The sequence below is a fragment of the Crassostrea angulata genome, chromosome 9, assembly GCF_025612915.1.
Source record: "Crassostrea angulata isolate pt1a10 chromosome 9, ASM2561291v2, whole genome shotgun sequence".
Classification (NCBI taxonomy): domain Eukaryota; kingdom Metazoa; phylum Mollusca; class Bivalvia; order Ostreida; family Ostreidae; genus Magallana; species Magallana angulata.
In genome coordinates, this window is record NC_069119.1 from 30,243,929 (window position 1) to 30,259,578 (window position 15,650).

At 31.0% G+C, this 15,650-nt stretch overlaps 1 pseudogene; it reads left to right on the top strand.

Annotated features, from left to right (window-relative positions):
- The first annotated feature begins 2,517 nt into the window (after positions 1-2,517).
- Positions 2,518-15,162, top strand: LOC128162790 (MAM and LDL-receptor class A domain-containing protein 1-like; annotated as a pseudogene).
- The last annotated feature ends 488 nt before the right edge of the window (positions 15,163-15,650 follow it).

Consider the following 15,650-nt stretch of genomic DNA (forward strand, 5'->3'; position numbering starts at 1 on the left):
ATTTATTAAATTAAAATGTGTGATACATCATAGTAAATAATAATTGCACTTTTATCTTACGTAGTATAAATTTTATAACCATTACGGTGACGTCAATAACTCTCGTATCAGATTCATTGCTCTCGATGGTGGATACATGTAAAAAACAAAATGCTGAATAACATGTTTCTTTATTTTTTGGCACCTGATGAATAATATTTCTAAAAGAAATGACATTGGAATTTGTAATTAATCAATTGTAGCGTATTTGAAAAAAGTTATAATAAATATAAATCTAAAAACCAAGTATGTTTGAAAATAAGCAAAAATTGTTCAAGCATTAAAACCTTTTTTTATATCAAAAACGTATGAATTTTTTTTATCCGAACGAGTCTTAAATTGGTTTAATTTCCTGATAAATGTAAACTATTACTAATTTACTCGTTGCAGATAACTTGAGTAATATTATTTGATATATAAACTAGAGTAAAAATAAGCTCAAGTTTGTATTGTCTATCTCTTAAAGTTTATAATATATAAATATCACCCAGGAGTTCATCTTCAAATGATTTGTTTCTTATAAATTTTCTGTCAAATAATATTTAGTTGCTAAGTACAGATAACTAGTAAATGTTAAAAATTCACAAAAACTCAAATAAGCACAAATTTACACTTGTCTTCGTAATCTTTATAGAATTATAATCGTTGATAAATCTTTTATTCAAATGAACGTTCATCTTAATTTGGTATTTATGAAAAATGACATATATTACTAATTTACTAATTTTAGATATTGAAAAAAATACAATAACAAACTGTCAACCGTTAAAAAATCCAAAAATCCAATAAACGAAATACAAATTCAAAGCAAAGCAACAATTAAATTTTCTAAAAACAAATTTCTATAGACACTGCCTCATTTCTTAGGATATACGGAAGAGGACAGGGTACAACAGAATGAATTGAACAAATTTAAATTGATTTTTTAACATTCCAGAAAACTAGATTAAAGTACAAAAAAAATTTGTTTCATAATAGAAGACAATCCTGCTACATTTTTGACAAAAGTTCAAAAGTCATGAGGTTTTTGTTGATTTTTTTTAATTTGAAAAATATGTATATCTGCAGACGGATGTAAGAAAATACGTAAAAAGTTATTACGTGTATTGTCATTTAGATTCCAAAGATTAAACTCTGATTAAAGTACAATCGTGAAATCTCCAGGGGGTTGTCACTTTTTTGATGGACTGACAGACAAGTATATAATCAACACTAGTCCTTTCCTTAATCATCAGTGTTTTGACACCTTGCAACAATGAAGTTGGTACTCTTATTTTGCATTGTCTCTACAATGGTAGGACTCGGTGAGAGCTTCCATAAATTTGATGAAAGAGGTAAGACGTTTAGACGATGGCTGTTAAAATACGATTTCATACTTTAACCGTCAGTTTATTGATTTAGAACTCATATTTTTATATTGTTAAATTTTCTAATATATGATTGGTATATATTAGATATATCTATTAAAATATATTTGTTAAATTATGATTCTAATTTTCCCATAAAATTTGTCTGTCTGAAAAAAATTGCTTCATCAAATGAGCATATTTTTATGCAATGACTGTCATTTTCTTAGAGTCTAATGCAGTTGCTGTTGAAATGCAATTAAAATTGTTATACTGGAATACTGTTTTTAAAAATTAGTTTGAAAAATCGTAAATGCACAGAAAGAGTGGCCAGTTTAGTAGCATTATATCAATACAGGCAGAACAAATATCGACAGATACAATGCTAAACTCGAATGACAATATGTTATTTTTACATGTATCAGAAAAGGCGGCCATTATACACTTAGCTGTAGATATTTGAGTACAACATGCTCTTGTTGCATTGAAATATTTTGCCAGCGTAGGTACATGTAACTTTTTACTTAGGTATAACATTAATGCATTTAAATGTAGTTTTTATGTAGTTTGGTCTTAAGCTTGGTACATGTACCTTTCTAAGTTAGGGCATTTAATATTCATTTAAATCTTAAAACTGGTCTGAAAAGAAGAAAAAACGAAATTAACGAAATAATTGAATACTATAATGATAAATTACGAAATCAAAACTTTATGAAAAAAGGATTCAGAATTATTCAAAATTGATTAATAGTTGTTCAATCAATTTTGACAACGTATGATTGTAAATGTTTTTTATATCTTGGTTATGACCGTTCAGATGGACCGTGCTATGAAATAAACCACGTAAATTTGTGAAGAAAAGAAGTCAATATGAATTTCTGCCTTAGCTTTTTTTCTCACATACATGTACAACAGTATTATTTTCATAATCTGGCTAAAAAGTAAAAGCAAAAAGATAGATTGCCGAGAAAGGTGTGCGACTTTATTGTTGAATAAAATGTTTTAAGTGTAAATAACTTTTTATATTTATATCTGTTGCTTCCAGTGGCAACGATTATGAAATGCTGTTATTGTATTTCATATATTAATAAATTTGTTTGTTGTTTATATCATAAAAAGAAGATCTGTTTGAAAGTATTCTGCAAACAAACGAAAACCCCAGCAATGATGACCCTCTGGAAAAGGTATTTTATTACTTATTTTTATTATATCATTTTTTTTTATTTTATTGTTTAAAAAAAGGGGATAACAGCTGATTATGTAAAAAAAAAAATGAATATCATGATATATTGCAAAGTAAAATTAATAGTATTATAAAAAAAATGATTAACATATTGACAAAATGAAATAAATTCCAGATTCTATGTAAAGCTACTTTATTTTTAGAGTTTTTGTAAAATATATGCTTTTATATAAGAACATCTTTTTTGAAATATTAAATGTATATTTTTAGGACCTTGATCCCAATTCAGATTTTGAAAACGATGCCGAGAAGCAGAGCGTAGATACAAGGAATGGAACATTCAGAGTAAGCTGGGTTTTGCGAAAATGAAACAGAATGTAGGTCGTGCCCATCTTAAGTAATTAATTTTTTTTTAGAAAAAGGGTTCTGTATAAATATATAGGACAAATTACAAATTTTATAGTTATATACCAGACATTTTTCTTCACTGATAATAGTTTAAAATGAACAAAATGACAATAACAAACCGTGAACCATCTGAAAAATCCATAAAACGAAATAAAAATTCAAAGCAAACTAAAAGCAAACTTAAAATTCAAAACTAAAAAAAATAGTAATTTGTTTAACTCAATCATTAAAAAAAATTGATGGAATTATTCTATTGTTTACAATATTTGTAACGTTGCCAATTACGAATCTTCATTTTTTTAAAGATTTATGTTGAACATATAGCCTCATGAATACAAATCAACATTCTTACAGATACTGTGGGTCATAATTATTTTCTAAGTAATATCATATGCCTTCTACTAACAGCCGAAGAACATTCATCCTGAGTTGAAGAAATATCTACTGAATCAGAAATACGACAACCATATTTGGAACTTCCAAAAAGGCCGGGTAATAGTCATAACCTCGTCTTAACCTCAATGATAAAGTTACTGTTTACAAAGTAAAATATATGCCCCCGTTTTACTTTGTCCCTTTGCCCTCGTTGCCATACACTAATTTAAGACTAGTAGGTGAATTCAGAGCATTTTTAGATTTCTACGATCACTTCTTAAATGTATACAGTTATTTATTTTATTATTTGATGTCTGAGCGAATTTAAGACGCGCCAAACTGTTTGCAAGTGTATAAGGGTATACAGTCTACATTAGACAATACAATTTGATTATTGATAGCATGTATATGCAGCTCTTCTACGTGTATTCTATCGATTCAGCCACCCCCGGAAGAAAAGAATAACAACACTATCTCTAAGAGGAATTTTGCGGAAGATTTTCCATTTTTGTGGCCAAACGGTGTTATTCCATACGTAGTAGACTACGCTTCTTTCGGTTCGTATTCAATAAAACAAGGTGACAGTTTTTTATGACAATTTAATGGTAGACGTTCCATTGAATGTTCAAGCATATGTGGACCAAATATTGTTAACATTCATTGTAATCTGACTTTCTTATGCCAAAGTCCGACCAAATATGCTGTTAAAACATAAAACTCAAAAGAAATAAAGTTTTACAAGTTGTTTAGTATGTAATATGTACACACAAGTACTTCAATATCGGTCTTAAATATAGGGGTTTAAAAACGTGTTTTAAAACATAATATTTGTATACCTGTAGATTCCTCTGATGCAAGCAGACTGTCTAATTTAATCAACTGGGCTGTAGAGATCATTCACAATTCATCGTGTGTCACGTGGAAGCTGAGAGAGAACGAACAAGAATATGTCAGGATTTTCAATGGAGAAGAGTAATAGTATTTATTTATGATTCAAGCAAAAGTTTATTATTCAGATAAACGTAATAAGTTTGGGAAAAGCTAGACACTCCCTCTACTGGAGTTTTTAATAAAAACGGGCACGTACAAAATTGTTTAGATGCAAACAAATGGGGATGTTATATCAGTTCTGAAAGTTTTTTTTCTTTTTTGGTACAGTGTGAAATTTACCTTAAATATATTGTATAAAAGCATGATTGTGAACCAACTTTTATTCCCGTGCGATACATTTTCACGGGTATCCTGAGAGCCTCGTCGTCCTTAATATATATTTTCGCCCCTAATTTATTATTTTATACCATGCCCCGCTTAAATTTTAAAGCCATTCATAAGTTGTTTTGATACCTTTTTTCAGCTGTTCTTCAATAATTGGAAAAGTAAGCGGATCTACGTCCGGGCAAAATTTGTCTCTGAACAGCGCAAACTGTTTGTTTGTAAGTGATATTCCTGTAAAAATATATGAAAAAAATATATCAAAAATATGGGGTAGTCTTTAAACAGTCGATTATTGTATTTACATAATACAATCAGACATCGAGTTAAGGCATAAAAAATAAAAACATACCATTTAGGTTCTGAATAGCCATTGTGTTCATTCTGGTGAACTCATTGAAATCTAGATTTTATGGAAATGGCTTTTTTTCTATTTTTTGTTATTATCATGATATAAAGGATAAGTCATCGTACATTTTCAGCTAGAGACCGTTATTCACGAAATGTTACATGCTATGGGCGGTGAGCATGAACAGACTAGAGGAGATAGGAATAGACATTTGAAATTTAACTGGGAAAATATAGAAGAAAATGCTGTTCATAATAATATATTAAGGCCGACAAAGAATGATGCCCCTTATGACCTCTCATCGATTATGCAATACGGACTGAAGGTGAGGATATGTTCTTAATTATCAATTAAGATTGATAAATTAATATGTGTTTATGAAAAATGGTAACATCAACAGTGATTTATTTTTAATGCCCTGTAGTCGGTGAAAAAATGCGTATTATTAGTGATAATTGCTGTAGACAAATCTTCAATTATGTAGATACGTTTCCAGAAAGGCTTACATGTAATTTTTTAGGCCATAATGTGTCAATTGCAAAGAAAGAAAATTAAAACTGACGTTAGGTATAAGTCTTTCTTTAACTGCTTGAACGCATCAAAGTGGAAGCCCTGGTAATGTTTTGATTCTCTTTTACGTAATTTGAAGTTTAGATTCATTTAATTTCTTTTATGCCTTTGTTAAGACGTGTCCATTTTGCGACCGCGTGTATATCGACTTCCTTGAGACGAGAGTTCTGTATAACTTATTAGAACGCTATTAAAATCTATAAATCTAACACTTCTCTTGAAAAAAAAAACATATTGTACAGTATATAGCTGAAAAAAATTCTTTAGGTAAATTTTATGGGTAATGTTTTAAGAATCAATCAACAGATGTTCATTAATTGCATAATCATTTTTTTAAATTTTATATACAAAAACTTTCAACACAAAAAAAGATTAATCATAGACTTTAATTTCTATTAAGAGTAAAAATTTGTAAGATTAAATGAAAAATAAAATCGTATAAGGGTGATTTCACCATGAATCGGACACCTTTGGGTTTTTTCCTAATTTCATGCATCAAATATCGTCCAAATATAAATAAAACTTCTTTAAAAGTTACGATGCCTATATTGCTATTTCTTTGACAATGTGACTGTCAAATTCTTAATAATGATAAAGTTCATTAGATTTAATTCAGGAATATACGAAACAACACATTAGCGCATGCACATTTATTTGTATATTTGTAACCAAAGTTGTCCGATCCAAGGTATGTGTCCGATGCATGGTTAACCCACCCTACATACCACACGATATGACATTTGTCTATTTCATAAAAATATTGTTGGTTTAAACACGTCCAAATAAGTATCTGAACTTGAGCTGTTCTTGATATTACAAGCTTCCGTAATAGAGTGTGTACTTTTTTATTTCATTTTGTCATGAATCTTGAAGGACTTCAGTAAAAACAATAAAAAGACCATGGAATTGATCAAACCCGATCTGGAGTACCTTTTAACAGAGAGTGGAAAGACCCTGACTATTTACGATATAGCAGAAATAAACGACGCCTATCAATGCACAGGTAATATAGTTGTAATTGATAAAACATCGTTCAGAAGGCTAAATAGTCGTGATCAATTTCATTATTCTTTTTAAGAAAAAGAGCTTTGTTTTCCATAAAAATGTGGAAAAATATTAAAATTTTGAACTAATAATATTAGGATTTTTTAATAAAAAAAAAATAATTGACGAAAGATTTCATAATTGCAAAATGGTAAGAAAGATAAGACATTTTACCACACTAAGCTACATTTTTTTAAAATAAAAAGACAGAAATGTATGAAAGCAATTTAATTAATCTCTTTAAGAAGAAGAGCTTTGTATAAAGATATGAAAAAGTGTTCAAATTCTAAATTTGAAGTATTAGAATTTTTATTATAATTAAAAGAAGTGCTGATTTAAAAAAATTGTTTTATTATTAATTTTCAATATTTCAGCAAGTTGCACGAATGTCTGTAAAAATGGAGGTGTTGTTAAGAAGTCCAACTCAGTCTGTAGCTGCTCTTGTCCCCCCGGGCTCAAAGGGTCAGACTGCTCCCAGTTAGACACTAGTCCAGGTTAGTTATACAAAAACAAAATAAGAACGAGAAATCAAAACACTAGATTTGGATCGATATCAATGCGGTCGACTTCCCACCTTAAGAGGGCTCAATGATTGTGTCCATGTGTATGCTATTTTTATCTCCAAAAGAAGAAGACTTCTGAATAAAAATAATTTATCTCAATGTTTTCTTTCAAAATTGAGATAATAGCTTATTTTACCGCCATGATTCGTCTGTTTACAGGTTGTGGTGGATTTATTAATTTGTCGGAGGGACAAATTTCAGCACTAAGTCAAATTAACTACGTTACTGGTCTCACCTGTACGTGGTTGGTGAAGGTATGATTGTATTAATCATTATCTTAATATATTCGACAGTGCTATGTGAAAATTGTTTATTTCGTAAAAGAATGGGTCCCTTTTTCAATTGTTTTGTTCCTATGGCAAATGGAAATTTTGTAATCGACTTAGGCCGATACCAACTGTGTCCGCATGAGGCATCTGGAAAATTTTATAATTAGCGCACGCATTAATATTGAGCCTCGCTCTACTGTGTTGACTATGCAGTGACTGGTTCATGTAATTCATGTGAATCCATAATTACATGTAGATTACGAACAAACGTATTTTCAGTGCGTTACAATAAAATTTGTACAGATACATATTGATTCATATTACGTTTTTCTTTACAAGCTTTTTCATTTGAGTCGGAGTTACACTTTGCCAACAAAGAGTAAAGTTTTTTTCATTCCTTGCTATTCCGGAAATCAGCAGAACGGTGTTTAATATCATATACCGTATATATGCAATGTTTTCGTCTTACATGAACAGCTCACAAATGATATTACTTGCTAATATATGTCAATCATTCCTTTAAAAGAAATGCTAGTTTCCTTTTTATGCGAGTTCCATTGCTATCATATATAAAACATATGTTAGTAAAAAATGGAGATTAGGTTAAAAAAAAGCCCCAGCGTTAACTCTCTAAGCCTTTGCGCTACGCTGTTAGGTGCCAATATATTACAATATTCTTGATTAAATTGTGCAAGAACTTGATCATATGCTTTACACAATTTCTGATAGGGTACACCTGGAACAAGAATAAAAGCGAAAGTTTTAACAATGGGCCTGCCTTACAGTTCACAGTTTGACTGTTATCATTGGATCGAGTTTAAAGACAATCTGATTGGACAATCCGGAAAGGAGTAAGCCAATCTTAATACTGCATTGCAACAATGTACTATTTGAAAAAGTACGAAGCATTTCTTTTTTAGATAATGATATGTAGAACCTCCAATAACTACTTACACTTTTAAAGGATGAAGCCAATAACTTATCATTTCTATTTGATAAAATACCAAAAAAATCACAAATAAATTTTCATACTAAATTTTTCGATTGTATAGAAAATGTGGGGACGTCGGTGGCGCCGAGTTTGTGAAGAGTCTGTATGGAGACCCGTCCATGATGATGATACGATTCAATAGTGCCAAGCACAGTGACAAGACACCAGGACTAGGCTTTTATGTCACAGTGGAAGCATATCGCTCAGGTATTTAAGACAGGGCGAATGACAATGACTGAAATCATCATGTAATGATCCCAAATGACAAAATTTATACAAAATATTGGACAATGATTTTGATTTTTTTTCTCATTATGTTTCCCTCAATTGAATGGGAACATTTGGGGTTTTTTTTCTGAATGAAAAAATAGCAAAATTTGATGATGTCAAAAGTACAAAACGATGTAAGATATTCTTATCCTTATATGTTTTTAGAATAAACTGACATTCTGGTAAAACCCTATTTTTATCTTATATATTCATTTTATTTCATTGAAGGTTGCATTGAGTTTCCCTGCAAAAACGGAGGAAAATGCACAGAAACTGAAAATGCGGGTTTTGTTTGTACATGCACTGAAGGCTGGTCTGGTTCAACGTGTGAATTTTTCGGAGGTAAAATTTAAAAAATCACAATCAATATTGTCTTCGTGATTATATTGTCGATACTTCTACCTCAGGGCACATTAACCACATAGAATTACCTTGTATTTGAAGGGTTTAGATGTGTTTTAAAAACAATGTTACAAATGTCATTCATTAAAACATGTTTTGTTCAAACTATATTTTCAGCTGATTCAACCAACGTTTGCACACTAGATAACGACTTGTACACATGTGCTTTTAAGCAGGACAGAACCGAATCCCAGTTTCAGTGGGCAATATCATCAGTAAGATCCTGTTTTATGTATATTAATAGTATTCTAAAACGTTTTAAAGAATTCATCTTTTTGAAAATTAATATAATTTATGGAGGCAATAGTTAGATTTTATTGTTCTATATATTTATAGATGTGAGATAACAGGGAAATTCTAAAGATTTTACTTATTGAAAGTGCTTTGAAGTTTTTAAAAATCCGGTGGCTCTTCTTTATCTAGCCTCCTTAAATGTTATCAATAAAACATGGATTTACTTTTAAAATACTTACACTATTAACTATCTCTTTCAGAAATTTTCTGCCAGCACTAATAACAACCAAGCTTTGATTCTATTCCCTCTGGAGTATGGTTCATTTTTCTACGGATGGAAGTCAATGATAACAACTTCCGCTACATTTGAAGGTAAATCTAAAAGAAATTACAAGAAAATTAGTTAATTAACACGCTGGTCTTGTACGCTTCGACCCAAGTTAGCTCCTGTATAATTGCAGGATGTCATATTTAAGAAGGTATGGTGGTCGCCCGCCTGGTCACGTGGTCTCCATCCGGGCACCTCGTGATTCTCCAACAGCAATATTCCACCTCTCGCCGACATTTCTGCAAATAGGATACGCTAATACAATATTTTAAACTTGTTTATTAAACGCTCTTCAAGAGAAAATAGTTTGAGTTTAAACATGAGTGGTCATGAATATTGGTTTGAAGAGTTCGACTAAACTCCACTAAATAAACAAAGATAAACTCCAATCATGGTCACTTACTAGAGTTTTATTTTCTCTTTGACAGCAAATAAGAGGTGCCTGTCATTCAGGTACATTTTTCCGACCAATGCAATAACAGAGAATTTTCCCTCGTCGGTCTCCATATTTTACGAAGGGGACGGGCTAGCTAAAACAAACGCCTTAATGCTGACCAAGGAGAATGCTACAGAAGCGTGGGTAGACAAAGAAGTTACCATTCCATCTGTCAACAATCTGAAGGTATGTTATGTAAATACTAGAATACGTACCATTCTGTCTATATATTTGATACATATATTATAACATTAAAATTTAATTATTTATCTAAGCCATTTTTTTCTACATTGTAGTAAACATAGATCTTGTTTTCAGCGAATAAGTAAGAAATTGACTCAATGCATTATTTTAAAATTGCGATTTTGGCCTTTAATAAATTTTGAAGAGTATTTTACTGCCTGTAATTTTTTTTTGTTTCAGATTTTAATTAAGTTTGTATTTTTTTTTAAATTCACCCAGCGATTAATGACTCTAAAATCAATATAAAGCAATGTTTACGATTGAGTATTTTGCAGATAAGATAGAAACGTCGTAGGACTATTTAGTTTTGTACTAACTAAAATGAACTCCATAATAAAAGAGTTCTTGATCAGTTTGCTTCTGAAATAATATTAAATACATGCATCGTTTGTAGTGAATGGGGAACTGCTTTAAGGATATATAATTGTGCATAAAGATTTGTCTTAAAGTATGCAAACTTTTTATTGTTGTTATAAAACTTATTGCATATACAAGGTTGGGGTTTCTTAAGTCCAAATTAAAAAAAAACAATAAATTGATGTAACAAGATGTTAAAAGATTTGTACTAAACTTTTTTTTTCTAAAATATGACCATACATGTATAAAAATTTTTAAAAAACTGATAAAATAGCAATGTGTTAAAATTTGTATTAAGCTGAGCCTTTGCTTAAAAATACGGCTTTTTGGGAGTTGATTTTAATCAACTCTCCTATGCAGTCACTCTGGCAAACCGAAAGTGAAACAGTGTTTGGACCTAAGCACAAATCATCACCGCTGACAAGACGTAGATCTTGAAAATAATAGATAAATTCGGTGTACTGTATGCTGTACCATTGTTCCTCAAAGGAAACGTATTTATAAATACCTTGAAAATAGTCAGATTTTTTATAGTACGAACAATTTAATTGTTTTTTTTGTAGTTGCATGTATTCCTACGCCAGAGTTAAATATAGTCTCGTTCAACCAGACGCTCGATCGGCTGTCTCCGTAAATCTCCGACAAGCAAAGAGTCTCTCTTGGTTGTCGGATATTAACGGAGACAGCCGAGTGTCTGGTTGAACGAGACTAGAGTTCAATATTGCTTGGATCCAGACGCGTACAATTTTTAGAAACATTTCGATTACTGATAAACAGTTTGATGGAATTAATTATATCTTTAAATATTACACAACATGATTCATACGGGGTTTTCTCGAAATTCTTGTCGGAAAAGTTCGAGAATTCATATTATAAAAATGTGCGAAATTCAAATACAGATTAGAAACTACTCGCAGGCAAAATAACATATCGTTAATTTTAAAATTGATAATAATCATAAAATCAACTCCCAACAGTACTTCAGTACTTTGATTATAATTAGTATTGATATCAATAGTTGACCATTGAGGGCACGATTGGGAGACAAAAGGTTGTTTTGGATGATATCGCAATCAAACCAAGGGGTTGTGGTGAGTATATACAATTTGACCAATAACGAAATGATTGACACGATTTAGTCATTATTAAAGTTGATTGGAAGATCATCCAACCTCTTTAAGAGCAATCATTCTAGTCGATGTAAATGCAATCATTTTTTTTTTAATATTTTAGTCCTGGGACAAAATAATCAAGTTGTCACGACCTTTTGTAAATTTTTACCACAAATATCATTTTTGTTCTAAAAATATATCTTATTTATTAATATTGCGAGATTAATAAGATAAGGTTTTAAATGTCTAAACGTATTTCAGTGTTAAATTTATAATTTCGTTGTTCAAATTTACCTCATTATTCATCTACTTTTAAATGATGCAAATTCTCTATTGTTTACAGGCGAGTCAGTCCCCTGCGTTGATTTTAACCCCTGTAAGAATGGTGCCCAGTGTGTACCATCTGGGTCATTAGCGACGTGTAGCTGTAACTCCTGTCGATTCGGAGGAATGTATTGTGAGATAGGTAATATTCGATTCATAAACTTATGATCTGATCACGAAAAAAGTAATGAACAATTCATATGCTTACGAGTTTTATATTTATGAACTAATAAAGAGATAAGAAAATGTTCATTTCAAAAACAAAAACATACAGGGATTGAGTTATATATCAGACATATATCTAACCATCCGGCCATTTCGGTAAGACAAGAATCTTGCTTTCGATGACGAACGGAACCTAGCGCGCTGGTCGCTCACTACATGGTCCTTTGAGATACAGGTGGAATACAGTTAAACGACAATTTGAGATGATCTAAACGATACACATTGCATAGATATATACATACATTTGCATATCCATTGTTCTTTCCCACTGTAAGTCCATACGGAGGAACTGCAATTATTTTTCTATAAACGCAATACTATGACGTCATAAAGGTGTGACGTCATATACTTTTCCATGACGTTATAGATTTAAACCATTATACGATACATCATGTGTTTTCTCCAACTCCACAAAATTGATGTATTTAATGTTAAAACATGTCTTACTCTAACATTTAAAGGAATTACTGTTATAACATATCATTGATTCTGTTAACAAATCTATATGAATTAAAAAGATACATTAAAGTCTGAATGTTAATTTTTGATGCAATAGCTAAATGTGAAAGTCTAACGTTAGGCTAATACAGGGTATTTGCAAGTGGTAAAATGCAAATATAAGTAATAAACAACGATTATTTAGTGGACATGGCTTTATGAATAGCAACTGCTCTGCTTGCATATTTCCCACGATGCGCTAGCGCGCATCATGAAATATGCCAACAGAGCGATTGCTATTCATAACGCCATGTTCACTAAATAACGTTGTTTATTTCTTAAATAATAAACACATTGCAACAAACATTGAAATAACTCTCAAATTGACAAACATAGCAGAGTGGTTAGCGGTAACCGCTCATTGCTAGGAGAATAGGTTCCAGAGGTCGTGAGTTCAAGCCACGGCTGGGTTGGAGGTGTACATGTAGCTCCAATATAGTAAATTTCCCTGTGCCTTACGTATATTTATTTCCTTCACAATATGCAAGTATATGTCAATTTGAGAGTTATTGCAACGTTTTTGCTTCAATTGTCTTTTCATTTCATTCAATTTTCTCATTATCTGATTAACACTGTACATTTCGACATTCACTGATTCATTATTATTTAAAATATAATAATTGTAGTGTATTCAATGTAAACATTTCTTTTGCAGATCTAGCTTTTTCCTGTACGTTTGAAAATTCAAATTGTTTTCTTGATGACGTACGATATGACGAATTTAATTGGAAAGTTCAACAAGTATGTCGCTATGGTTACAAAAGTATTTATTATATATATTACACTTTTAAAAAGATACATAATTGATTTTTAAAAATACGTGCATATAAACTATGCTATTAGCATCGTTGGCAGATATAGGTGTATTAACTGGGAATAAATTTATAGGAAAGATAGAGAGATGCATGTAGAAACACTAAATATCTTTAAGAGATGGAGATGAGAGATATTCCTTGATTAAATCAAAATACTCATGTTTGTTGACAACCAGATTTACTGGAATTTAAGAAAGATTTAAATATTTTATTTTTTAGTATATCGATTAGGACTGTTTATTTTCCCCTGATAGAGCATCACTTATATTGTTCTCTCTTATTCTTCACCTTTACCTGAAAAAACAAACAAACTTTGGTAAAGTTTCATTTTATAATATATTTACTTTATATTTTTACTTATTAGGGCATTACAAGCTCATACAACACTGGACCAAACGGTGCCTATCAGGGATTGTATTATGCGTACATTGAGGCGTCTGCTCCACGTGTTGCTGGTGATAGGGCTATTCTGCGGAGCAACCAGATATTCCAAGGTTAGTCTAACTGACGCAAAACATATGTCTCTATGTTAAGAAAAAAGATACGCCCAGTATGGTTATTTCGAAAAGAAAGAGTAACAGTGTTTAAAGTAAATTTATATTAGGACCTGACAGTTTTTATGGAAAAGTTATATTGAAAGAGGGAATCTTTTATACAAACTTTTATAATATTTTTTGTACGCAAGCTTCCAGCATATTTTGTAATCTGGAGAGACTGGTCTTATCTATTATCAAAACTTGGATTTTACCTTATATCCTCTTTTACTAGTACATTTTTTTAATATCCACTCTTGGGCATTATTGACTAATTTGAATAATTGATAGCATTAAATATATTTACATTTTGATTTTTTGATTTTCTGTTTTAGATCAAGTCTATTGCTTTAAAATGAAATATCACATGTATTCCGGATATGTCAATCATATGGGAAGTTTGCGTATCATGACAAAGACCGGAACCAGAAGGCCAGTGACGCAATGGGAAGTTTCCGGAAATCAAGGATTATTCTGGAGGAGTATGCAAATCAGCCTAAAGCTGGACTCTAAAACAAAGGTATCTTTTTTTCTATCTTATATCTTATTCTCTAAATTTTTGTAGCTTTTGGTTTTTTAACATGTTTTATAGGCAAAAGACTATTCATTTCTAGTTAATTATTAATACAATAATATATGTTGGCGCCAAGTTTCAAAAAACGGAGGATTTAATATATGTTTAGATATCCCAAGGATCTCTTAAACAATGACAAGTAAAAAGTTAAAATTTAACCAAGATATACAAATACTTTTTCTACATCATGTGACTCTCTGTCCGTTATAGCTGAAAATCAATTTTACCCCATTATAGAACGGTAGGCTGAATGAAAAGTAACAACATGACCAATAAAGAACACTTTTTAGTTCTGAATACTGACATTATATTTTAATTTTAAACAGATCCTTGTTGAGGGTGTTGTAGGAAACGGCTGGGCCGGAGACATCGCTATCGACAATGTTCGTCTGACCGGGTGTGCCTGTTGATAGTCAACTTAGTAACTATAATGTCGGACATGAGACGCCAGTTGAGAATAAAAAGACCACTAAACTGATTTTGTTTTTGTTTTTTGTTGTGTTTTTTTTTTTGGGGGGGGGGGGGGTTAGGGGGTTGGTGGGGGTCTTGTTTTTTTTCATGAAATGTCTGTGATCTTTTCACTGAATACACCAAAGGTCAAATTCCTTTTTCAAAAGATTTGGCGTTACTGTTATTTAATCAGAGCACTGTCTGACCAGGTGTGCCTGTTAAACATCGACTAATGTGGAACCTGAACGAGTGTTCTAGATAAAAATAACTTTTCAATGATTTTAATGATTTTATGGGTTGGTTTTATAAATATGGAATTTCTGTGATTATTTTCTTCTGATTAATTAATAGTTCACCAAAGTAGACTGTCATTTTTTAATATTATCTCCCATCTTTGACGTAACTTAAATTTTACCACAGTATCCTTGAATTTGTTGCTAACTTGTTTTTTCAAGTCTTTTTTGACAATTCCATGCCATACTCATACTGTCTTTATAAGT